Source organism: Platalea leucorodia, assembly GCF_965183815.1.
Source record: "Platalea leucorodia genome assembly, chromosome: 13".
In the NCBI taxonomy this organism is placed as follows: Eukaryota; Metazoa; Chordata; class Aves; order Pelecaniformes; family Threskiornithidae; genus Platalea; species Platalea leucorodia.
Genome location: NC_138835.1, coordinates 14,798,403 through 14,822,183, shown reverse-complemented (window position 1 = coordinate 14,822,183; position 23,781 = coordinate 14,798,403). Strand labels below are relative to the sequence as shown.

General features: G+C 49.2%; 1 protein-coding gene across 1 annotated transcript in view; it reads left to right on the top strand.

Moving 5' to 3' along the window:
• NKAIN4 (sodium/potassium transporting ATPase interacting 4) overlaps positions 1–23,781 on the top strand; it is a 51,104-nt gene that overhangs the window by 267 nt on the left and 27,056 nt on the right. The gene's annotated exons all lie outside the window — the stretch shown is intronic.

Genomic DNA, 23,781 nt, shown 5'->3' with positions numbered 1-23,781 from the left:
AGGCTCCGGTCCCTCCGCAACTTCGTCTCGGAGGAGGAGGGAGGTGGAGGGATGGCAGGCTGCACTCCGGGGACGCTTTGCTGCGCACGGGGGGAATTTACCGATGCCTAAAACTCGAAGAAACGGGTTTTTTTAAAAAATAAGTTCTCAGTTCATAAGTTTGTGCTTATAAGATAGGACTAGGAAAAAAAAAAATCGGTCTGTCAAAGGAGTCCCGGCGGGCTCGGTGGCGGTGTTGCAAAGCAAAGCAAGGCAAAGCAAACTTCATCCGTGCTGAAGCCCACCGGTACCTTCAGCCTCTTGCACGCCCAGCGGCAGGGGAGGGCTCGCCCGCATCCCAGCCCGCTCGCCCGCATCCCAGCCCGCTCGCCCGCATCCCACCCCGCTCGCCCGCATCCCACCCCGCTCGCCCGCACGGTGCTGGCTCGGAAGGAATTATTTCAAACCTCCTCGGGATGAAGCGCTGAGATAGAATGTGCTTATAAATATACGTGTATTTATTTAGGAGTAAACTTCCCGGTGTGCGGCAGGCGTGGTCCCTGGTGGGCAGGGGTCCCCGTCCTCACGACATCTGCCTGCATGTCAGGGCGAGCCGCGACAGACAAAGGTCTGGCTGTTCCCCGAGTGCCTGCGCATCCAGCCCGGATCCGGAGGGTCCCCTTCTTGTCAATAGCTAATGGGCTCCAGGGCTCCTCGAGCCTTAAAAAGGAAATGACAGCATCTATGTATTTAATTTCATTTACTTCTTCCAAATTTGCTTTATTTCGGAGCATTAGCAGCGTGCAGGAAAGGGCAGGCTTCCTGCTAAGTTCTGTTGAATAGCAAGGCAGTGCCAAGGGATGAGTCTGGTTAAAACTCTTTGTTTTGGAGTTGCTTGCTGTGACAGCAGCGTGTTTTCTGCGAAGGGACGGCGAGCGAGCGCTTTGCTGGAGGTGGGAGAGAACCTCTCAGGAGTAGAAACCTGCTGGTTCGTAAATGTAAGCCGTCAGGCTAAAATGGAAGGGGAAGGGGGTGAGAATGCAACCCTGTTAACTCCGACCAGCACAATGGGAAGAGGTGGATGGAAGATTTGACTCGTAGTTAAAGAAAATACAGAATAGAAGTGGCGGGGGTTTCTTGCACAAAGCGTCTCGCTAGGCATATTTATGAGCGAGCTGAATGGCTGGGGAGTGTATTTAGTCTCCTGGATTATTTCTTTTGATTTTTCACCCGTGATCACAGAAGAAAGAAGCTCTACCCTGTATTACATTAGAAATTGGCACCTCGACACTCACTGTCTCTTAAACCCACCACTGTGTCATCCTGCTTTCAAGCACACACTCACACACACCGAAGGAAAAAAAGAAAAAAGAATAAGAAAGAGAAAAAGCCATGAGCTGCTGGTGCTGTTCTTATTTCTGACAAGCGTGGGAGTTTTCTCGTATCCAAGATACAGGGACAAAGAACCCCCAGCATTTTATTTTCCTTAAGACCCTCCTCCTCGAAGAAAAGAATCAGTTTGGCTCATTCTTAAGCAAGTTTGGATGCCTTGGCCGTGGTGATTTCCCATGGCACTTGCTGGGTGAATTGGTAGAGCTGGAAAAATGTGAACTATGGTGAGGGAATTCCTGGAGCTGCGCTCCGATGGGGGTGAGGTCAGGAGATCCTGGCCGGTTCCCAGCAAGTGCCTGGGTGAGGGTGAGATCCAGACTGGTGCTTTTTTATTATTTTTTTAAGCAAACTTTGTAAATCGGCACATCACTTCCATATCAGTCCAGCCAAGTGATCTGCAGGACTCGCTGCTGCTCAGGGTGGGTTCTGCTAAGACAAAACACTGAAGCGATCAGGCCAAGATCATCAATAAATTATAATGACACGAACTTCCTTTGTTCCCCTCATGTCCCTGCTCGGCTTCATTCGATACTTTGAACCCTTCCCAGTCTTCCCTGTGTGCTGCCAAGCACCGTGTCTCCCACTACCAAAGTCCCAGGGGTGAAATCCTGGCTCATCTATGGTCAGTGGATGCTTTGCCTTCACGAAACACCACCCCCCCCCAAAAAAAAAAATCAAATTATGAATTTGAGTTGCAATGCTTCGTAGAGGTTGTTTTATTATTAGGTGCAAGTAGTTGAGTGCGTGTGTGGGGAAGTGTTTGCACGCTGCAGCCTAAATGTTTCCCTGGAAAAAAAAGGCAGAAAACAAACATATTCATCATCGCAGTGTATGCTCCCAAAGAAAAAGTTTGTGATCCAGTCGGAGAGCAGAACAACGTGTGAATTCAAGGAGCTGCTACACAACGCGAATACCAACTAGATCTTCAGCCCCCCACGGGCTGAGCGCTCGTGGCGCGGAGGGAGGAGGAGAGCCGTATGCGTCTGTCTGAAGAAAATCAGGGCTGACTCCCCAGCGGTTTGCTAATCAAGGGGGGAGGGAAGGCTGTAGTTTGAATAAATAATTTGCCATGTTCCAATTTTAGGTTATTGTTTCCTTGAAACGTCCATGTTGGGCTCTTGCTTTGCCGATGGGTGCTGCAGGGAGGCTGCGAGAAGGTTCTGGCTCTCCCTCCCCCTGATCCCGGTCTGTGTCCCTGTCCCCAATCCTTCCCTTCTTCCCGATCCACCCCTGTCTTCAGCAGGAGTTTGGGGGGACACTGGCTCCGGTCAGGGCCACCCTGCAGATGAGCTTACCCTCAGCCGTGGCATGGAGGAGGACCGTCAGCAAGGTGATGGGCTGTTTGTAGCCCAGAGTTTGTGCATCCCAAGGGTGTTGTCACCTCCCAGGTCTCGCTTTGCCCGAACGCATCTGCCGTTCCGGTGCCGATGTTACCTACAGCAGCTGGCCAGCCCTTGCTCGTCCCTCCCAGCCTTTGGGCAGCCGCTTATTAAGAAACACGAGCAAAACTTAAAAGAGGCATAGGCCTCCCAGGAAAAAAGTCAGGACTCTGTAAGAGAGCCTCCGCAGAGGGTTAAGAAATGTCCCGTGTAGAAATTAGGGTTGAAAAAGGCTTGTCAAGGGCAGGACTTCTGATGCCGAGTGGTACGACAGAGACTGTCGCACCCAGCAGGACTGCGGGCTGGGTGGGTCATGGTGAGAAACCGCAAACGAGGGCTGGGTCTCAGGCAGGGAGATATTAAAAAAATCATTGATTTGCTTCTTTCCTCTCTGCCCGCGTGAGATTGCACCCAAACGGCGTATTTTCTGGAGCAGTAAGTGATTGTGCGCTGAAGGCACTATGTGAATTTATTTCCACCGAGCATGGAAAAATTCCCTCCCTCCCCGTGCCCTGTCCCAATAAATCAAACAACTGTAGTTTCTTTACATTCTGTCTGCGGATGGAGAGCTCAGATGCCAAGCAAAGCCTGGAGACAATTTTACAGATACATTATAAATCCCCCTAGAATAAGAGCTTCTAATGGAAAAAGTGACTAATACTTCAAATGAGCACAGAACAAGGCACCCTGGGACGGGACTGCATATTGAGACTAACCAAAAGTAACTATATACCTTTATTTATTTATTTTCTCATGCTCTCTTTCTCCCTCCCTCCCTTCTCGGCGATGCCTTTTTAATCTCTTACAGAAGGGGGTGACCAGTTCTGGAAACTATTTGAAACCAGCACAGATCCTTCTCTAACTGCTCTCTTGTAACTAAAGCGGTTGTGGCAGTCTGATCGAGGCGTAAAGCGATGAAGAGCACGCAGGGGGTGAGGGCAGAAGGGGAGTGTGGCAGACAGGCGGTGGGATTGCTCGGCAAAGCGAAAAAAAAGCATGAGTTAAAATAGGTGGGCTCGATGGGACCGGCACACATGGGCTGCAAGAGGGAGGGCGGTGGAGCATCTTCCTACCCAAGGGAAGGAGCTACAGGATCGCAGCATCTGCACCTTGGGGGTTGTGGAGATGCCTTTCTTGGCTTTCTCCTCTCCATCCCAGGGACATTTGGAACTGGAGGCAGGGTGGGGAGAGCAGGACCCGTCCTTCCCCGCTCTGCGGCTGCCCCCGGAGCTGGGGCGGTTTGATGCATCTCCTGGGGGAGGTCTGAGCTCGCCCAGCTGAGCACAAAGCACTCGAGGCGAGAGCAGGTGCGAGGGGAAGCGCAGCGTCCCTTCGCTCATCGTGCCGCTCAGGACCGCTCCAAAATTACCCTGTGTTCTCCCCAGCTGTTTATCTCCTCCATGTTTTGTGCTTAAATTATAATCCCTCTATCTTTCGTGCATATGCACAGCACCTAGCACCATGATGGCTTGAACCTTTCCTGAAGTCCTTGAACAATACTCCAGGCTAAATAATAACGTAAGTCTAAAGACTACGTTTGACAGATGCTGTCTTCTCCGTGTCTGTTCCAGACAAAGGAAAATTAAAGCTGTGCCAATAATAGAGCTCGTCAGCATTTTCCACTGAAGCTGACTTTCAGTAGAAACCTGGGGATTTGACTAAATGAATATTTTCATGAGAAGTATCTGCTTTCCATAGACAATTCTGAGTTTTTCTCCCAAGTTTTGGCCAGAATATTTTGGCAAAAAATCAAAAATGTGCTGGCAAATGTTTGCTGTGCTGGCAAACATTTTTCATTTTGGAGTTGTGGAGCTTTTCTTACAAAAAGTTGAATTTTTGCATGAGGAGACTTTTCTTTTTTTTTTTTTCTTTTTTCTTTCCTGAGCAGCTGAAGTCGGTACCGCTGTAGCACAGTGGTCTGAGCCCAAGAGCTTCTGAGCGGCACAAGGGAAGAGGGGCTTGGGGGGGTGTTTGGGATGTGCCCGTTGCAGATTGCACCTTGCCTGGCAGCCCACATCCGCGTTTCCCAGAGCGGTGGCGGCGATGGCGAATGACTCACAGGAACCACGATTCTTTGTGTCCCCTAACCAAACCCATCTCGCGCTTTCAGACCAGGAATGAAATTTGGCAAAGGCCAAGCCAAAAAGCAGCTGAGGGCAGGGTGGTATTGAAGTCAACTCTTCTTCTTGGAGAACCAGGGCGTTATTTCAGCTGACGCGGTATGTTTGCCTGACCGCTCTCTGATTTCTCCCGGCCACTCTCTGCTCCTGTGCCTTCCCCTTTTTCCTCTCTCCGAGCACCGGGGCCATGCGAGAAGAGAAGGAGGCAGTTTTCCCCCGATGGGGAACCTCTCCCCGTGGCCGGTGCGGGGTTAAGGGAGCGCCGCGCCTGCCAGCCCCGAGCTGACGTTGCTCCATTGTGTGCTAATAATATACGGAAACTCGGATCGTTTTGGCCGGGGTGCAAAATGGAGCTCTTCCAAGAATCTGCTCCAGGGGCCCTCAAGTAGGAACTTTTGGAGAATAAACTGAATAACAAAGGCCAGATTGTGATCGCTTTTCCTCCAGGAAAACCCTGGAATAGCCCCTAGCTTTTCGAGCACTTAAGAAAATGCATATGATCTAGCGAGCAGTAAGTGCCCCAGCTGTAGCATTCCCTTTTCCCATTAACAAAGCATTGGGTTTGAGGTCAGTAGAACTAAACCTTTCTTTCTTATTTAAAAAAACCCAACAGAGATAATTTGTGATTTAATGTCCTTATGCTTGCGGTGTTCCCTTTGCCCCCTCTCCTCCTGGGCTGCAGTAGATGTGAGGAGCACACCTACCTGCATAGGTTGTCTCTCTGTGTTTAAGTTTGGTAGAAAGAGAGTTTTCAACAAAGTGGAAACTTTTCTCTCAAAAGTAATGCGTTCTTCTCCCATTCCCCCTCACCGGAATATGAGGAGGGAAAAAAGGACATTTCTGGGCAAAAAAATGAAAATGCTCTGGCATTTAGCAGTGTTTGCTGAAAATGATGGGGAGGGTTTATTGTGCCAAACCCCAAATATTTTCAACGTTTCAGAAGTGTTTTCAAGCTTCTGTAATAAAGTTGAAAAGTCTCACTAAAAAGAAGTCAGTTTGGTGTTTTGTTGGGTTTTTTTCTTTGCAGTTGTGCACTCCGGAAGTTTTCGTCTTCCAAATATTTTTGACATCATCGTGTCTCCCCCAACTTGGGTTGGGGTTTAAGGGGAGAAGGCCTCAAAGAGAAAGCACAGGCTTGGGCATTCCTGCAGGGTAGTGGCTTGCTGAGTTGACTCATTATCTACTCATAGGCCAATGGGGTTTGGTATTTTTATTGTAGAAGGAAACCCAATGAATAAACGCGCTGCAGAACTGTCAATCTGAGATATTTCATAATCATTCCAGAATCACAATATTACATTAAAGTTCACGGGATTTCAGAATAAGAATAAATGACTTCTGCTTCACTTGTTTGTTGAGCTCTGATAAGGGTCAGAATCTTATTTCATCTTTCTTGCCAGAGATGATAATAGGGATTACAAAAGCGAGGATTAATAGTACTAAATGCAGGGAATCAGTAGTAAAGTAATAATAGGAAAGTAGGTATTAATAGTAGGGATGAGAAAGACTGGAATGACTGAAATATCTGGCAGAAATCTTTGAGATGGGGTTTCAATAAAAGTGCTGCTTCTCACCAGCACCTCTGTGTTTCACACTGAACTCGGAAAAGTCAATGGTGATGTTGCTCTGGCTTATCCCTGGGTTAGCTGAGCCTTGGGCCCGCATCTGAAAGTCCTTGTGAAGCGAGGAACAGAAGTTTTATTTTGCTTTATATTCCGTTCCGAGGTTTCACAGGCTGGAGAGGAGCGAGCAGCAGTTCTCTGCTGGGGCAAGATCAATAGATCCTCCCTTGACTTCGCTGTAGCTCGTTAACACCAACCGTCTTTTCCGAGGGATGCTTTTTGGTCTCATTTCCACAAGGACTTAATTGCCATTTTCCTGGTGTCTGTGGCTTGTTCTCAGCACAGCTGCTTCTGTGTCAGGACGGTAGACACAAATATGTTGTTTATCAGGGAAGCTCACGTCCCAGATTTTCTCTCAAAGGTGAGGATTCATGGAAATTAGGGGAGCAGCTTTTCTGATCCCCTTCCCCCTTCATCCTGGATGTTGTTTGGGCGAATCTAGGTTTGGTAATTGAGGTGTCAGATTCCCTGACACCTTTCGGCTGAAAGGATGATGGTGTGGAAGCGGTGACCTCCGCTGCCATCTGCCACTGCTTAATGAAAATATACTGTGGGAATCAAGGCAACAGCTTGTCTTCATCACCTGCTTGGAGAAGGCAGACGTCAGGAGTCGCTGTGCCAGCTTCCTTTGCCACCTTTCAGCGACTGGCCGGCCCTGCAGGCAGCTTCCCACCTGCTCTCCAGGCTCTCTCAGGCCAGGAAAATATCTGCTTTCTTCCCTCTCTTTTTTTAATCCATTTTTTTCATCCAACGCTCAAAACTCTAGAAAACGAGGACCATCATCATATTGTTCCTGCGCCAATGGAGCAAGCACACAGATGTCCACCCAGGTCCTGGTTTTCAGAAGCGTGGGAGCACAAGGTGCCACCCCGTTAGGGCAGCAGGCAGCGCCGCTGCACAGCGGCGGGCGGGAGGGCTGCGGGGGGGGATCCAGCCTTCCTGCCCTTCCTGCACTTTGGGGCAGCCCCTCACCACGCAGACTTGCTCCCCGTTGCGCTGCCCTCAGAGGAGACAAGAAAGCAGCTGAGGATCTCCCTGATGAGATCCTGGGGGATGGGATGCCTGGAGAGGGGTGGGCCAGGCTCCTCACCCTGCCTCGCTCCATCCCACGTCCCACAGAGCTGCCCATGAGCTCGGTCTCCCAGGTCTAGGAGGGCATCGCTCCGCAATAGGATTTCTTTGCTCAGCATGGTCCTCCGAGTCTCTTTCCCTGTCGTTGTGCCATCCCCGAGTGACCTGCGACATCACTGACCTAAGGGAGGTAGGTCCGAGTGATACAGGACAGACTCTCTCCTTCATTACTGAGCACTTGGGCAACCAGTCACCTGGTCAAAGACACAAAAGAACAAGAATTGAATATTACTGAGCGTAGTTGAGTTACGCTTCTCCTCAAGAGCTAAGAACGCTTAATAAAAAATGAATCCTGGTGCTCAGATGAATACAGTCACAGCGAACATACCAAGCCTGGGAAGAAGCCCCCTGTGACCCTTCTCCAGGGAACGGGGACCTGTCCTGTGTCTGTGGTGACTCTGACAACAGCCTTGGACCCATTAAAGCGTCTGGTGCTGAATTATATTTCCCAAGCGCTATTCTCTGCAGATAGTTCATCCATAAGCACCGTTTCATCTGAACAGAGAAGGTGAGATAGAGGACACTACAGAAGGGGATGGAGCATTTTATTACCTACACAGAATTTATAAAAAATTGAGCGTAACCTCGCATGGAGTGCTCTGTATGGTGTGTTCATCCATCACAGATAAACAGCCTCACCACAATTAACAGTTTGTCACTGTCTATCTTCAGCTCTACCTGAAAATTACCTCTGTAGTAACCAGAGCTCAACCTCAGTACCGGGACGGTTAACCGACCTGGAGATCAGGAGGAATCTAAATCCTGGCCTTACTCAGATTTGTTCATATTTAGGAGGTTTGGACGTTATTTCTACAGTACTACAATAAGACCATTGCCCTGCACATTAGAATGGTTTCTTTGTGTTGGGAGTATATGGGGTTGTACTCTGAGGTCTACAAGCAAACTTTTCCCCTACATGAAGCTCAGCAGATAGATGGTCTTTTTGTGGAGGGTATGCGGCAGGATCTTTCCTTAATATTACTGCTGTGTTCCAGATACTCAGGAGTGCCTAACTCCAGGCTATGAGGCTTGGGAGCGTCCTTTCCTCCTTTCAGAGATGCTGGACCCTTGATACTCTACCAAGAGGGAAATAGTCCCACTTTAGTAGAAGCACCACATCCAAATGCTCCAAGAACCAGGATGTAGTCATGGGCACTTAAAAAAGCTTTTCTGCTTCCCTGAGAAGGAATTATTGAGTGAAGCTGACTGGAGGAAAACTCCTCCTGAACCAAAGACCCTCCCTAACCAGGACAAGACAGAGCTGGCCTGGTCTGACTGGCTTTGACCTTCATTTAGAGGCCTTGAAAGCAGCAGAGACTGCATGTATGTGTTTACCAGCTAACAAGTCCACAGAGACAAGGTCTAGGTCCATAGGCTGATTAACTTTGTGGAGGATGACCAAGACCTGAGTCCTCAGACTTGGGTGGACTATTGCACTTCCCCAGAACCCAAAACACCTTTCAGGTTCTGGGCCAAACACCTCCTGTCCAGCTGCAGCGCAGAAGAGCTTCTCCTGCAGCTCTTCCCTGGAGGACGATGATGAGAACAGCCAAGTCTCTGGCCAGATTTGAAGACTCTGTGCATGTAGATAGCTTGCATGAATATCTGAACGACTGGCTACTTAGCCAAATCAAACCCAGTTCCTCATTTCCCATGGCTACTGGTAATCCGTTAGCAGCAGATTTCCATGTGTGAGATGAGAATGGGCTCTGACAGGCGGCTGGCATCCCTCGCTCCGGCAGACAACGCACTTCTTGTGATATCATTGTGGGAAAGGCAATACACCTGCTTATATTGTATATGTACAGAATTAGGGGAGAAATCTGATTATCCTAATTACTCAGAAATGCTAAATATGTGCAGAATACAGTTTGGCTAATTAGCCTGGGAGATTGCTGGCTGTTCGGCAGGGAGGAGAGCGGGGTGTTGGGAGAAGCATAACGGGAGTTCACAGCCTGCGATGTGCCCTTTGCTTGCTGAGCATGTGGAGAAAAGTGAGCGTGGGGGTTTGGAGATGTGATTGCCAGCCTTAAAACAAATTACAAAGCTGGGAAAGGGCAATTCTTTTTCAAATGTCTGCCGCTTTTTAGGATTCTGGGTCTTCAAGTTTCCCATCTCGTTATTCTGAGAGGAGACATTCAAGGGAAGGATGGGTCTGCGTCGCTGTGCAAACAGCTGGCGAGGGCCCCTGCACGGCACCTTCTCCGAGGTATCTGCTCTGCGGGCTCTTTATCCTGCCTTTGTGCTGACACAGGCAGATTCTCAAATGCTCTCAGAAGCCCGAGGAGACCTGGTGGTGGTTGGTTCTGTGAATGGTGCTGCTTCGTTTGCATTTAATGGGCTCATTTGCACCACAGAAGCGCATGTTAGAAGAGGTCTGCTGGCCCCAAATCTGACCTGCTTTTCCCAGGGACGCAGAGGAAGTCAGGCAGATGCTAGGCAGGGTGGAGGGTGGTTCATGCTGAGTACATCTCAAGGTACTAACCCCCAGGTGTCTAGATCCACAGAACCAGGCTGGTTCCTCCAGGTCTGTGCTGGACATACACCCACCAAGCAAACCACGGCACGTACGGGAGGGCTGCAGGATCCACACCAGTGTGAGGTCGGGACCGCTGGCATGCACGCCTCGGTGTGTTCTTGGGTCCTACGCAAAGCTCTGCCATCAGACCAGAGCCCAAACCCAGATCTTCTGGATATAATCAGTGCCCAAAGTGCACGTTCATCCGTTGCTCCCTGTAGCCGTGCTTCCTCGTGTCTTTAAATAACCCTGCCGGCTTTTATTCCTGACCTAGCCAGAGACTGACGTCTACCTCAAGCTTTTCTGACGAGGTTAACCTTCCTGCTCTTAAGTCACTGGCCAGACGCAGTGTGCTCAGGATCAGTCCTGCTGCCAGTTTAAAACAACATTAGCTGGGACGTTAGCTATGAGAAGCTACAGAAGCGTGCAGGCTTCCAGGGCTGCCACTGAAGCAGCTTAAAACTGAGTTGTGTGACAGCCTGAAAGAATAGATAGGGTGATATAAAAACTCTGCCATGGCTTCAGACTGTGTCTCCTTTCTGATGAATAATGGCTCTTTGTTTTATTCCTTAGATGACAGGGCTGTTACAACTGCTGAGAACTATTCCAGTGCTAAATATATGGCTCTGTAATAAAGGCTCTGCAATCTATGAACTGGGACTGAATGGATACTTGAGTGAATCACTTAAAGTGCGATGAATTTCTGAAGCAGCTCATAGTGACAGGAGGTAGAGGGGCAGTAAACTCCTTTGCAGATCGCTTAGCCAAAGGATGCTTTCCTTGCATGGGATGTAACCCAGGTTTCGTGGCTGCCAAGTTTTTCCCTCGCGGTGGCTGCCATGGCCATGTGAAGTTCCTCACTCCCCATTTTGGACACTGACCTGCAAACAAAGGGCGTTTCAGCTGGAGCTCCAGTGTTCGGTGGTGAGGCACTGTACAGATTTTCTAGGAGCAATCCTGGAAACCCAGTCCTGGCAGACTCCGTGGGAATGCAGCAGTAAAGGCCTCGTTCACCTGTAACCCAGGGCTGAGAGCTCAGCGGGATTTTGCTAGACCCCATCAGAAACAGCGGCAGTCCGCAGCCTGCTATGATAAGGAGGACAAAGCTGCTTCTTACCGCTGCAGCGTTGTCATGCTGGTGGAAGAGGCGATGCACAGATATTGTTATCGCTGTTCTGGAGTTCACCTCGGAGCCTTGCCAGATTAAACTTCCTTGAAATTACTTAATGTAGCAGCAAGGATTTGAATTTCCATAATGTGGATTGGCACTTTTCTATTTTAGCTAATCCTTACAGACAGAGCTGCAAGCAAGAAGATGAAAAGACTTGAAAAATATGGTCAGAAAGTTTGGAGTAGGGACAAGCCAAAGATGCCGTCGTTCCAAGGATGAGGAACCGTCTCGCACCTCCAAGGGGAGCAAGCAAGGAGGCAGGGCCATGTGCGGACGAAGCTTTGGTAACACATGCTAATAGGGGGCAAGTCTCTGTCCCCTTTCATGGCCGGAGGAGACACAAGAGTTCATGGGTGCCCCACATCTGAGCTGCCCGCGGTTCGGGGTTCAGTCCCTGCAAGGTCACCAAACTCTTGCACTGCAGAGGCAGAACCGCTAAAGATTTGCTGCAAATGAACTTTGCTCTCCAGAGCTGCCAAAGTGGCATCTATTGACCAGCCTCTATTTTAAAAGAGGGGAGGAAGGGGAAAAAAAGAAGGAAAAGAGAAATTCAGCTTTGCTGTTGAATAAACCATGAGCCATTGAGGAGCTGCGAGTCAGCAGGGGAGGGGTAGGGGCAGCGGAGAAATGAAGGGGACGCAAACGTCATGCGAAAAATGAAGCGCAGGAGGAGCCTGGCCATTGTGCCACACTCTTGGAAACTTAATTGGAGAGTCGGTTGGTGGGAGGCCAAAAGATGTATACAACAAAAGAGAGACACTCAACTGGACTGAAAATGCAAACAAATTGGGTAGCACAACAGAAGAGATAAATTATGCTCATAAAATAAACAATGGCTGAGTGACACTGGATAAACAGTTAAATATAATAACGCCACTGTTTGTCTCAGCCATCCTAATTGGGAGGCTGGGCAGCATCCAATGAAAACTCTGCGTTGCACATTTTCCCTTCATAATGAGGGAGGTTTTCCCTCCCCCCGAAAGCCTCCCTCCAGCCCCATTTAGCAGCAAACTGAAAGGCCTGGTTTCATTCCACTTTCCCACAGCAAACTCATCCTGGCAGGAACTGCATTAAGGAGGACAAGTAGAAAACGATAATAAATTGAGGACTTGCTCCTGTTTCACCTTGTGACAAATCTGTCCAATGGGTGACTCGGGGAGGGCGATAAGAGCACGGACTGGGCTGCCGCTTTCCTTTTGACGCTTGGTCATGTGGAAAATAATCCCATTCTAGCCCTCGCTCAAAAGGGCTTTCCTTTAAAAGTAATGCTTTTTAAAAGGCACTGAATCCTTATTTACACTGTTGGAAAGCCAGCAGCTCGCCTCCATCAAAGTGAACATCACGGCTCTCATTTCATCGTCTGCTTGGACTGAAGAGCAAAAACAAAGGGGATGCTGCACAAAAAGTGATACGGTCAATGCCATGAATGCAAGTGGGAGAACTTCTTAAACCTTAGCTTTTTTTTTTTTTTTTTAGCATGATACTGTATTGCTAATAAATCCCCGATGAGAATCTTTTGTTTCGTTGAACTCCCCTCAAGTATAGCAGGAAAACACAGCGGTGCAGGGAATGGCGAGCATGAGAAAAACACGGGCTTAGTGCCTTCCACCACGGCTCACTCTCCCGCTTTGAACCCCGACTCTCCAGCCTGAGGCACGCACCTCCACACTCAATCTTGTAGCAGAGATGCGCTCTTCACTTTAATGACTACCCAGAGCAGGCTGCGCTTCCCAAGCTGCTTCCTCAAGCCGTGAAAGAGAGAGGCTGAACTTCAGCCTCAAATCTGTGTCTAAACTTTCCGCCGTCTCCATCCTTAGGTATTTACTTGCTTAATCTGTTTGAGCAGTTCAGTTTCTTGCTTTTATTGACCTAAGAAAAAGCAAGCTGGATCTCCACTTCCCAGCCTGTGACGCTCCTGGGGAGCCCACGGCCGAGGAAGGAACCCAAGAGGTGGTCACCCTTCCTCGTCTCCGAGCGAGGTCCCGGCGACGCCTGAAGTCATCTTGTGTCGCACAAAATTGGCTTCGCCTCCTAAAGTGGCTGGAAAACTGAAATATTCCTAGTTTACATGTCTTGAGGGAGGCAAGGGAAGGTAGATTTGTTACCTGTAATTACTAAGGTAATTAATCAATTGTTTAAGTACGACTGGTTTTCTTCCAGTGAAGCAATCGGAAGATGAAAGTCAATAGTGATTGATTCATTTTCTAGCCACTTTCTAGAAGGGAAGTTGTTTGTGGGGATTGTGGTTATTGGAAAATCCCTGCAATACCCCAAAAGCCTCTGACAGTCCCTGTTTGTGACAAAATAGTTGTTTTCTTGTTTGTTCCAATTTAAAACCCTTCCTGTCAAAAGCATTTTACTGGAACCAGAAGCTGCACCGCTAAATGTTTTTCATGTCCAAAATACTCTTTTCTTCCCAGTTCTTTCTCATTTCATGCTTTGATGACAGGCCTGGAAGTTTGCTAGTACATTCATTAGGGGAGAGTTGGTCAGTATTTCTTCACTGACAGTTGTTTTTCAGCTGAAAAAATGGCTACATGTTTTTTCAGCTATAGTTTTTCGAGGGAAATTTTTCTTTTGTCCTTTTTTTTTAACTGAAATAAGCACATTTTTGTGTTAGGCTGTTTTTTGGCAAAGCACAAGCAACAGAGTGTTACTAGTGATGGTTAAAACTCAGCTGTCGCAGTATGGGTCATTTTATCCTGACGATAGCGTGCATGAAATGCAAGCAAATCGCTTGGCCCATTTGCAGCCAAGCTCCTAAAATACCTCCAGCTTCTAATTTGCCTGAAAACTTTCTGCATATTGCCATGACGTGCAGAGGGGAAAGTCTCCTGGGTCGGTTTTGATATATAAACCCAATCACTTCTGCAGTATTAGCTCATCTGCTCTGTCCTGACTTCCCAGCTGTTTATTAGACTAAAGTTACGTCCTCCGGCCGCGGAGGGCGAGGTAAGATTAATAGCTGAGATGAGCAGCAGTGGGGAGCCTGGCAGATAGACTGACTGGGCATCCTTTACTGGGCATTGCTGGGATTTAGTTGGAGCATCAACGGGGCTGAATTTGGGGGGATGCAGGCACGGGAGCGGGGGGAGTTTACCTCTGGTTTGAGGACGTGACTGATGGGAAAGGTGAGGGGGCTGGTGCTGTGATCATCACGGGGAGGTCCCCAACCTAAAATGCCACCTCTCTTTATGGGCAGGCGGGCATCCAATAAAAACACTATTGCAATGATGGTGCGGTTTCTGCTGATGCAGGATGATTAGTATGAAATATTAAAGAAGCTTTTAACAAATACAACCTAAGTCTCCAGCTATCCTCTGTGTAAAATGAAGGTGTTATTTCTAATTCCACTGCATAGATAGGAAAGCTGACAGTTAACAACCGTGCTGGAGGGCTTTGGTGGAGGCAGCCGGAGCAGAATCAAAGCCAGGTGATTGATCTGTATTTGGGGTAACACCAGTTTGTGCTGCCCGGTGCGGGAGCCGGGCTGGGTGCCGGTGCATCGACGCCCCGATGCCTCCGTGCTGTTCCCATGGAATCTTCTCTCCTGCTCCGTCAGGCCCAGATTTTAGAGAGCCCTTCAGCACACGACGGCAGCTGGGCGGACGCTGTGCCTCCAGTCAGCAGATGCTCCAGCGCTTCACTGAATGAGGGCTTCTGTCTTCCTCAAGGAGCTGCTGCTCCTGGCGTTACAGAGGGGCAAAAAGCATCATATGGAGCTGCTGGCAGGCGGGAAGGGAAAGCTGTAAAATCATGGGGAACGCATCCCTTCGGCTTCACATGTCTCTCCCTGACCCCCCAACTTCACAGCGAGGTATTAGGAAGCAGAAGTGCTAAGAGCACTTCTCTGTGTCCTGGTGGGGGAGAGCAAGTCTTGCTCTATGAAAAAGGGTCCGTTTGTTCAGTAATTGCCAGTGGAAGTTTCTGGGTGGCTGTGCTCTCTCCCCTCCCGCCGCAGGATGATCACAAATTGGCTTTCCTTCTAGGAGCAAAGTTGCAGCAAGACCATGGCAGATCCCAATTTCCTAGATTATTAATAATAACAATATCATTTTATTTCTCCCCTATTTCTCACCCACCCTGCGCTTCCCTTTTAATGAATTCTCTTCTCTCGCTGTAGACTCCGCAGTGACACCAGCCTGATTTGTAATGTAAATAGGCAGCCCAGTGTAAAAGCGACCTGCAAGAGCACCGCAGGGCTCTAATTATAATTTTCATTAAACTCCTTCTGTTTACGAATATCCAAGCAATCTGGCATTGCAGCGGGAGCAAGAGGAAATTAAAGCAACACTAGCACTTAGCTACAGTGTCAGGGAGCAGGGACCCAGCTGTGGAGCAGAAACTGAAACAAGGTTCCTACGGACAAAGTTTTGAAGAGTTATTTCAGCTTTGGCATCCTTCCTCTCTCGAGCTTTTACCCCGGTTGCAGAGCTTGCATGTTTTTCCTTCAGAGGATCTGGCTGGTGCAAGTGTTTTACGCGTGATCTATTCATGACCTAATTAAGGGGATCAGCTGCCAGAGCTCCCAGTGCGATGTGCAGCGTGGAGCTGGGGGAGAGCGGCCGCTGAGCCGGCCGGAGCAGGACGGGGCGGGTGGAAGGTGCGGAGCAGAGGGAGAGGGACCGTCAAGCAAAGAGGAGAGAGGGGAGCTTTATCTAGCAAGGCCCTGGGGGGTTTCCAAAAAAGATCAGTGATGCAGGGACCATTTGTCCACAGGTGCTGGGGAGCATCCTGCTGAGTTCAGGAGCACTCTGACCCACAGAGCTACGCAAAAAGGGGGGCTTTGCTGCCCACGCTACATGGACACCAAGAACCTCTCATCCTCATATTCCCCTGGTCAAGAAAAACAGCTTCCGATGGCTTTCTGTAGGTGTTTTGCCTTCAGAGAGGCATTTCTGTAGCTCAGGCTACAGCTGCCCCTTCCTGAGGAGGACGTGCTGCAGGTGCCAGCACGGCTGAGACTCGCCGGGGTCACTTGTGTTCATAAAGCTAAAGGCAGGGGATGTTCTCAGCGTCTCTCGGACACGGCGAGTCTTTCTTGGGCTGTGTGTGGACAGGACAGAGGAAAAGCTGAGCTTGGCTTTTCAAGCCTGAAGCAAGAGTTTCTTCCTCCTTTGGGAGACTGCCAGTAGTATATTTAAGGTCATAATTCAACTTTGGGGTAACCAGAGGCAAAATAAAATTTCAGTTTGCAATAAGTGCCTATAAAATAGCAAAGATAGCCATAATTTTGTCTGAACTGGGTGAGCCCAGCTGGTATCTCAGGGGCTTTATACACCCTGTGAGTTTTGGTCCAACCCCTGAATGATTTTAAGTCTTTCTAGTGCACTCGAGAGCTCGTGGGGATCTCCGAGCTGTTCCCAAACTGCTGCTCCCACATCCAGAAGGCTCCAGAGAGCTGCATCATTAGGAGACAGGCTGGGCAGTCCTGGCCCAAACAGTGCTTCAGGACAGCCTTGCACCTTCTGTGCAAGTCATAGAATCATAGAATCGTAGAATCGTTAAGGTTGGAAAAGACCCTTAAGATCATAGAGTCCAACCGTTAACCCAGCGCTGCCAAGTCCACCACTAAACCATGTCCCCAAGAACCACATCTCCCCAGCTTTTAAATACCTCCAGGACTGTCGATGTGTTTGCTCTCTCCCTCCAGCAGCAGAGCTGGCTCTTTTAGCTAAGCAGACAATGCTTAAGATAGCAGCTCCAGAGAATATAGGGTATATGCCCCATACCAAACAACCCCTTAGCTAATTTTTAAGTATTTTCACTTTTTTCCTGCATCCCTGTCATGTGAACGAGCCCAAACTTCGGCTAGCCTTCCTGGCTGAGGCAGGGATTGCAGAATGTAATGCCCTGTTGGTAGGAAATAAATCTCGCTATTAGAAAATTAAATTCCTGCTGATCTCCAACACTGCTCTGCCTCACAGCATTTATAGTGTTTAGATGGCTTCATAAATGGCAGCAGATCTCCCGAGGGAAATGGCTGGTGAGTTAATGGCACATCTTTAACATACTTCACTCAACAGGGAAATTTGTGCTACCGGTGGGAGAAGGCGTCCCCCCCAGTGCTAAAGCTGTCTGCCACGCCAGGATGCTGTTTGTGGGGAGCAGCAGGGATGCTTGCCCAGGTTCGTCAGTACGGGGCGGGCAAAGATAGACTGCAAGGCCTCCAGGAGGCGAGGGAAAGCCAGGACTGCCACAGGTGTGGAGCCTGAGCCTGGGATAAGGCTGTGCCTTACGGAGCACCTGGCTGATAAAAATGTCAGGCACTTGTTGAAGAAACTCATTATTTTTTATGTCTGTTGCAAATACAGTCACGTCCCCTTCGTTCCAGTGCCCCCTCTCTCTGCTGCAAAGCTGGAGAGCCAAAGCTGAGCTATGAAACTGAGGGAGGAGGAAAAAGCTCGGGGCGGGGGGGAGCATTGTGGGCACAACAGATTAATTTAATTATGTTTGGGAAACTTAGGTTTGAGTGTTGACGTAGGTTACAAATAAACCAAGTTTGTCATTCTTGCCAGAGTGCTTTTTTGCCTGGATCACAAAGGCACCTGCCTATTAATTTAGCCTGATTGCTAATCTTGGCAATCAGCAATCACAGCAGCACGCAGCACTTAGATGCTATCAGGAGACGCAAGCAGGAGCGAAGGGAACAGAGCAGCTCGGGTGTCTGATGCTGCCGCACAGACACCTCTCCGCATCCCCGAGGGCTGACTGAGCCCCGAGGCGAGACGTGGTCCAGGAAAACCAACGGGGCCAGAGGCTGCGTGGGCCGTACCGAGCACAAGCCTCACCGGGGATGTAACTGACCCCGATTTGGGAGAAGTTTAGGCAATAAGGGCAATAATTTTACTGAAACGTTCCTCCTAGGAAGCAGTCTTTTTCCTGGGAGCTGTATTCTGAGCACCATTCAGAAAGTTGTTCCTCCGCAACGTTATGTGCAAGAGCCAGCTCATTCACTGCACTGCTGCTCACCACGCTCGGGGGGCGGCGGAGCAGGAGGGGGTGCCACGCTCGCACTGCACCTGGGGATGTGCCGTTTGGGGGGGACCGTGGACTGCCTGGTCTTGCTAGATAAAGTACTGCCAGCTACCACCTTACAGCCCCGCGCCTTCTCCCTCCCTGCACATACCCCTGCTGTCTTGCCCACTACGCGGCCCAACCCAACACTTGGGGAAAAAAGGTTTAAGAGGTTTGTGTGCGTGAATGCTTGTGCGTAGCCCATGTTTTCAGCCGAGCAAGGCTGGTGGCTATACGTGAGGTAGGAGGAAACCTCAGTCCTTCTGAAGCTGGAGCCTCAACTCCAGACACAAACAAGCGGGCTTCTGCACCGCTTCAGTGCCAGTCTCATCCCTTATGTTTAGCAAGGATTGTGCCTTTTCTGGAATGCTAAGCAGCATTCGGGCGTGTGGGACTGCATAATGACTTATCTTTGCAGCTAGGATGTTTCTGAAAGGCATTGGCAGCAGAAAGCGTAGGGATCAAGGTCAAAGCAGTGGCACTCCTGAGAGCATCGTTGCTAACACACAAAATGACGCCGGGAGGGGAGAATCCTGAGCACAAAGGTGCCAGACCAGGGGGAAGGAGGAGGTGAGGACTCAGCGCCGGGCTGTTTAACAGCAGGATGCTCCGGCCTTTGGCAGGGAAGTTGTGCTGAACCACACCGAGGGGCTGAGTCTGCCCAGCCTCCGCGCAGGATGGTACTGGGGTGGGAGAGGTCCTGATCCTCAGCTCCGGCATGGTGCAGTCAGAAAGCTGTGTTTGCTGGAGTCTAACAGCCCAGGAGCGGGCAGTCCCTGCTGCAGGGCAGCGACCTGGTGCGGGGCTCACGCCAGCGATGGGGACCTCTCCAGCTGCCTTGCGGGGATCTTTGGCAGGCATTGGTCTTCCAGGCCACCGCAGTGACCGGGCTTTGCTTCCGAAACAGAAACGATTTAAAGATTTAAGGTTTGCTATTGGAGGCCTCTCTAATATCTGTGTGAATAGAGGGGGTTTCAGCAGCTTCTGGGGAGAAAACGGACCAAACCGAGCAGAGAATGAGGTTTATTGTATCCAGTGGCCAGAGCGACCAAAGATGTCTGAGAGACAACGTGACAAACAGAGACCTCCTGTGCAATTAGTCTCTTGACCTCTGTAGTTCAACGAGGGATGCTGGGAACGGAGCTGTGGATCACAAGGCCCCGAGGAAGGTTTCCTTGACAACACTTACTGAAGAAAAATGAGATTTCACGAATGCAGCATGTATTAGCACGTGAGAGGCTGACTTTAGGAGAGACAAGGACGCGGCACCTAGCAGAACGAGCCCCTTGATTAGGGAGATGTGAAGTAGTGGCTCAGTGAACTGCTTTTTCAGTTAAACTTAATTAAACAGCTATTACAACCATTAATATTTATTTAGAAATGCACCCACTGTGGTAAAAGCAGGCTTACTGTTTAATAATTTTTCTGCCCACAAAATCTTCTCCGCCTTGAATAAGCACTGGCACACAGAGGGGAATTTTCTGCTCACTGCTGATAGTTTCACCACACTGCAGCTTGGCTTTAAGATTCTTTAGATCTAGCATTGTTTCACCATTTACAAACACAAACCAATTGTATAGAAAGACTATGTATAATGATATATCATAATAATAACAATAATACCAATACAATAATAATAATAATAAACAGAGCAGACAGGTGTTTAGTGTTGCCAAACTTAAACTGCTTGAAGGAAACAAAAATAAAGATATTTGTGTTCAAAACCTAAAGAGATATATTTTAAGTTATACATTTGAGACTTTTTAATTTCTTCCTGCTGTTTCAGCTAGCTGGACTTAAATTTTCATCCTTATATGATGTCTCATAGGGATAGCAGTACTGTGACTTTGCCCTGAACTCAGGCCGTCAGCCACTGCATAGCCAAAATACCTCAGGAAATCAGCGCAAGTTTTTCCTCAAGAAAAGACCCGTGACCTTTTTCAGTGAAAGTCTTGGCCGCTCCGATGGTGTTTGCACAGTAGACAAACAAAGAGCATCTTCTTAAAAAGCAGAGCCAGTTGGCAGGGAATCAAATGCTGAATCAAGGCCGCGGGAGGCAGCCAGGCAGCCCTGAGCATCGCAGGAGCGCGGCGGGGACCCAGGGCTGCAGTGAGGCTCTTTCTCCGTTCAGGCTAGGGAGAAAGCAAACAGAGGGGTTTACATCGCAAATGTTGGCTGGGTTGAAGCTGTGGATACGCCCGCAGGGGCCCTGGGTGGCTGCGTACAGCACTGAGCAAGGGCAGGGCAGGAGCTGGAGCAGTCTGTGAGGCTGTGTGTCCTTAGGGCAGTGAAAGACGAGGAGCAGCAAAAGAGTTTTCAAGTTGCTCTTTTATAGGCCAAGTGGCAAATTGTCTAGGTTGCTGGGCAAAACATTTTTTCTTCTTTTTTGCAGGAGTATCTCCCTTAATTGCTGGCTGGCCCATAGCAGTAGGATCAGCCTTTCCCATTTGCTCCATTTATTGCATGCTTGTAAATTCATTTCCAACATTTGATTTTAAAAAGAAATCTCTTATTAAAGCTGAACTTGGAAAGTGTAAAAGCAGGCTTGCTTGCAGGAACGGATACGTATGGACATGTGTGTGTGTGTAGGCAGGGCATCCTCTCTGTGTGTCCGTACCTGGCAGTGGTCTTTCTGAGCACCTTGCCTGCATCTGTACGAGTCATGTCAACATCTGGAAAGTGATATTTGTTATTTTGTGTCCCAACTGATTTCAGAAATGCGGTGAAAGACCAAACCAAATAGAGCCAAACCAAATAAGATTAAAGGCTTTAAAAGCTTAATAAACTTAGAAGAGCAAATCCAGCTGATAACATGGCCTTGATAGTAGGCTACAAAGGACAGGGAGTTAAAGAAGTGGTTCATCAGCACCCCTTCGTCCTTGGCATGGAGGCACCAGGGGAACAGGTTGAACCCTCCAGCTTATCAGCATGACTGGAGCAACAGAAGACAAAGATGAGGGGATGGAAAAGATTTGAGGGACCGGAATTTAAACAAGCACCCCCCCAGCCCGTGTTGAATCGGCTCGGAGTGTCCTGCTGGCATCGACATCTGCCAGTGACGCTGTCCTGCCGGAGCCACGGGAAACGCAACTGGAACGGTTTGAACCCCCCAACAAGAAACTATTCCACATTTTGAGATGTTTTCTAAGACCATTTTCCTGTGCTGCCGCGGGCTCCCTCAGGCAGCGCTCCCCTCCAGCTCCGGTACAGCTTCCCTCTCTGGTGAAGTTTTAATGGTGGAAAGCCCTTGAGCATGGCCCGTGGTGCTGGCTCGCGGAGCCTCTCTGCGCTCACGCTGTGTGAGCCAGGGGATAGGGCTCTCGGTAAACTGCAGAACATCTTCTCTGCCTTCCTTATCTTTCCCGGCTGTATAAATGAACGATAGCCCAACAGAGAGCTTTGGCTTGTTTTGTTTGCCTGGCTGACAGTTGCTTCACATGGTTATTTGCGATGCCAGTTTCACTCAGATCAGCAGAAATGTGGTTTATTTCAGGAGAGAAAAGTCTGCCACAACTATGCTGATTTTAGTACCGCAACAAATCATTTAATTTAAAGAATGAAAGGTAAAAATGTTCTATGGGCTAGAGACGCAAAAGGAGCAGAAGGAATCCTATTTTTAATAAGAATAGTCATAAAGAAGAAAAATCCGTCCTCCGTGATGAAAAGGTCCTGTCAGCTTTGAATGGGTTGAAACCTGTGCCACAATGTGTGAAATTTCTCTTTACAACCAATATCTCTAGAATATAATAGGCTTTCTCGATAGAATGGTGTGAATCATCGTAAAGGACGCTACAGCAAGGATATTACTCTGCAGAAACTTGGCAGCAGCAGAGAAAGATGGCATTGCCCCTGCTCAGCCAGCGGGATCAAGAGAGGTTCGGTAGGAGGGAGCAGATACATCGGCACCCGTAGGCACGCTGCCATTTCTGAGCCAGACTGAAAGGCAGGACTGAAGGGTACCACGACATTCGTTACATCCCAACCGCACATCAAGGCCAGCTTAGCACAAACATCAGCCCTGTTTACCTGCAAATCTCAGCAGCGTTTAATGGGTAAGCTTTGCACACAGACCTGTAGTGTAATGAGTGAAATGGCTGTTTATCTATTTGTTTTTAGCAAATATTTTCTTAATTATGCTGGGTTCCTGGGGGAACAGGGACAAGTCCAGGGTAACTCCAGGCTGCATTTCTGATGCTGGATTGCAGCACAGGCTCACTACCTGTGTGTCTGTAACACAGTGTTAGAGTTTCAACAGTAGCATTTGTGCTTGTCATCAACACACATCTTACAGAAAATTGCTGTTATTTTTTATAAGTGAGGAAACAGCTTGCCTGAGCTCGCACGTCACGCAGAAGCGTACCGACCCGGCTCCCGCTCCCCTTCGCTGAACCAGCAGGCAGGCACAGCCGATCTCTGTACCAGCTGCGTCACGCCCGCAGCTCGCAGGGACACAAAAACATAAAAAAATGCAAGGAAAGTGGCAAGGGAATGTAAATCAGGACAGAAACAACCTGGAGACAAGGGCAATCCCAGTGAGGAAGAGGGAAGTATGACACGAAGCTAACTTCTAGGATCATGGGGAAAAATCCAGAGTGGCCAGGACCGGAGGCCTCTCTAGGAGCTGTGCCCCAATCCGAAGTCAGGGCAGATCGGCAGGTCCGTCTCCAGGAGGGCTGGGTACCTCTCACTGCACAGACCAATGTTTTCCCTGGTCCAAACAAGCAGGAAACATCACGAAGGTGTGGAAGGACAAGCTTTCCCCTTTTATACAGCCCTAATGGCAAATGGTCATTTGTGAGAAGAAAACACCTTTCCAGATGTGGATGCCCTGATTCTAGAGTGGGAAAACTCATGGCAGAAGGCGTGGGTGGGAAGGATCTGTCTTTATCCCCTTTCCAGGGCCCGAAGGCACGAGGCGAAGCTGAGCAGGGCGTTATCTCTGCGGAACACCCCGCTTTGTGGCCCCTGGCTAACCGATGCGCTGTGCGGCGCATACTCCCGCGTTAACCTAACGCACAAAGCCAATTAAATGCCTGATTGGATGAAGCAGTCACAGTCAAGTGACCCATTGCCAACCAGTCAGGATTCAAAGTTTCCCAATATCGTTAAGGTACGTGCGTTAATCCCCTCCTAAAAGATTAAGCGTTTAACCTATTACTGCTGTTTCTGATGAGATACAGAAAATCTGCTGTGCTCGGGGGGAGAGCAGGCTGAACGGTGAAATGAGCAGCATTTGCCCTGTTCCAGCCCCGGAGCCCCGCGCGTGGCCGTGCAGCACATCTCATGGCGTCTTCCAGGCGGTTCGCGCTGATCGGAATGGGGCAGTGTGCGTTGCTTCGAAGGGAAGACCGATTATTTTGCAGGAGAGACAGTTTTGGAGACTGCCTCTGTTCCCTCCCCACTCTCTCTGTGCCCCTTTGCCAGTGAAGAGAGATGGCAGAGAGGGAAACCT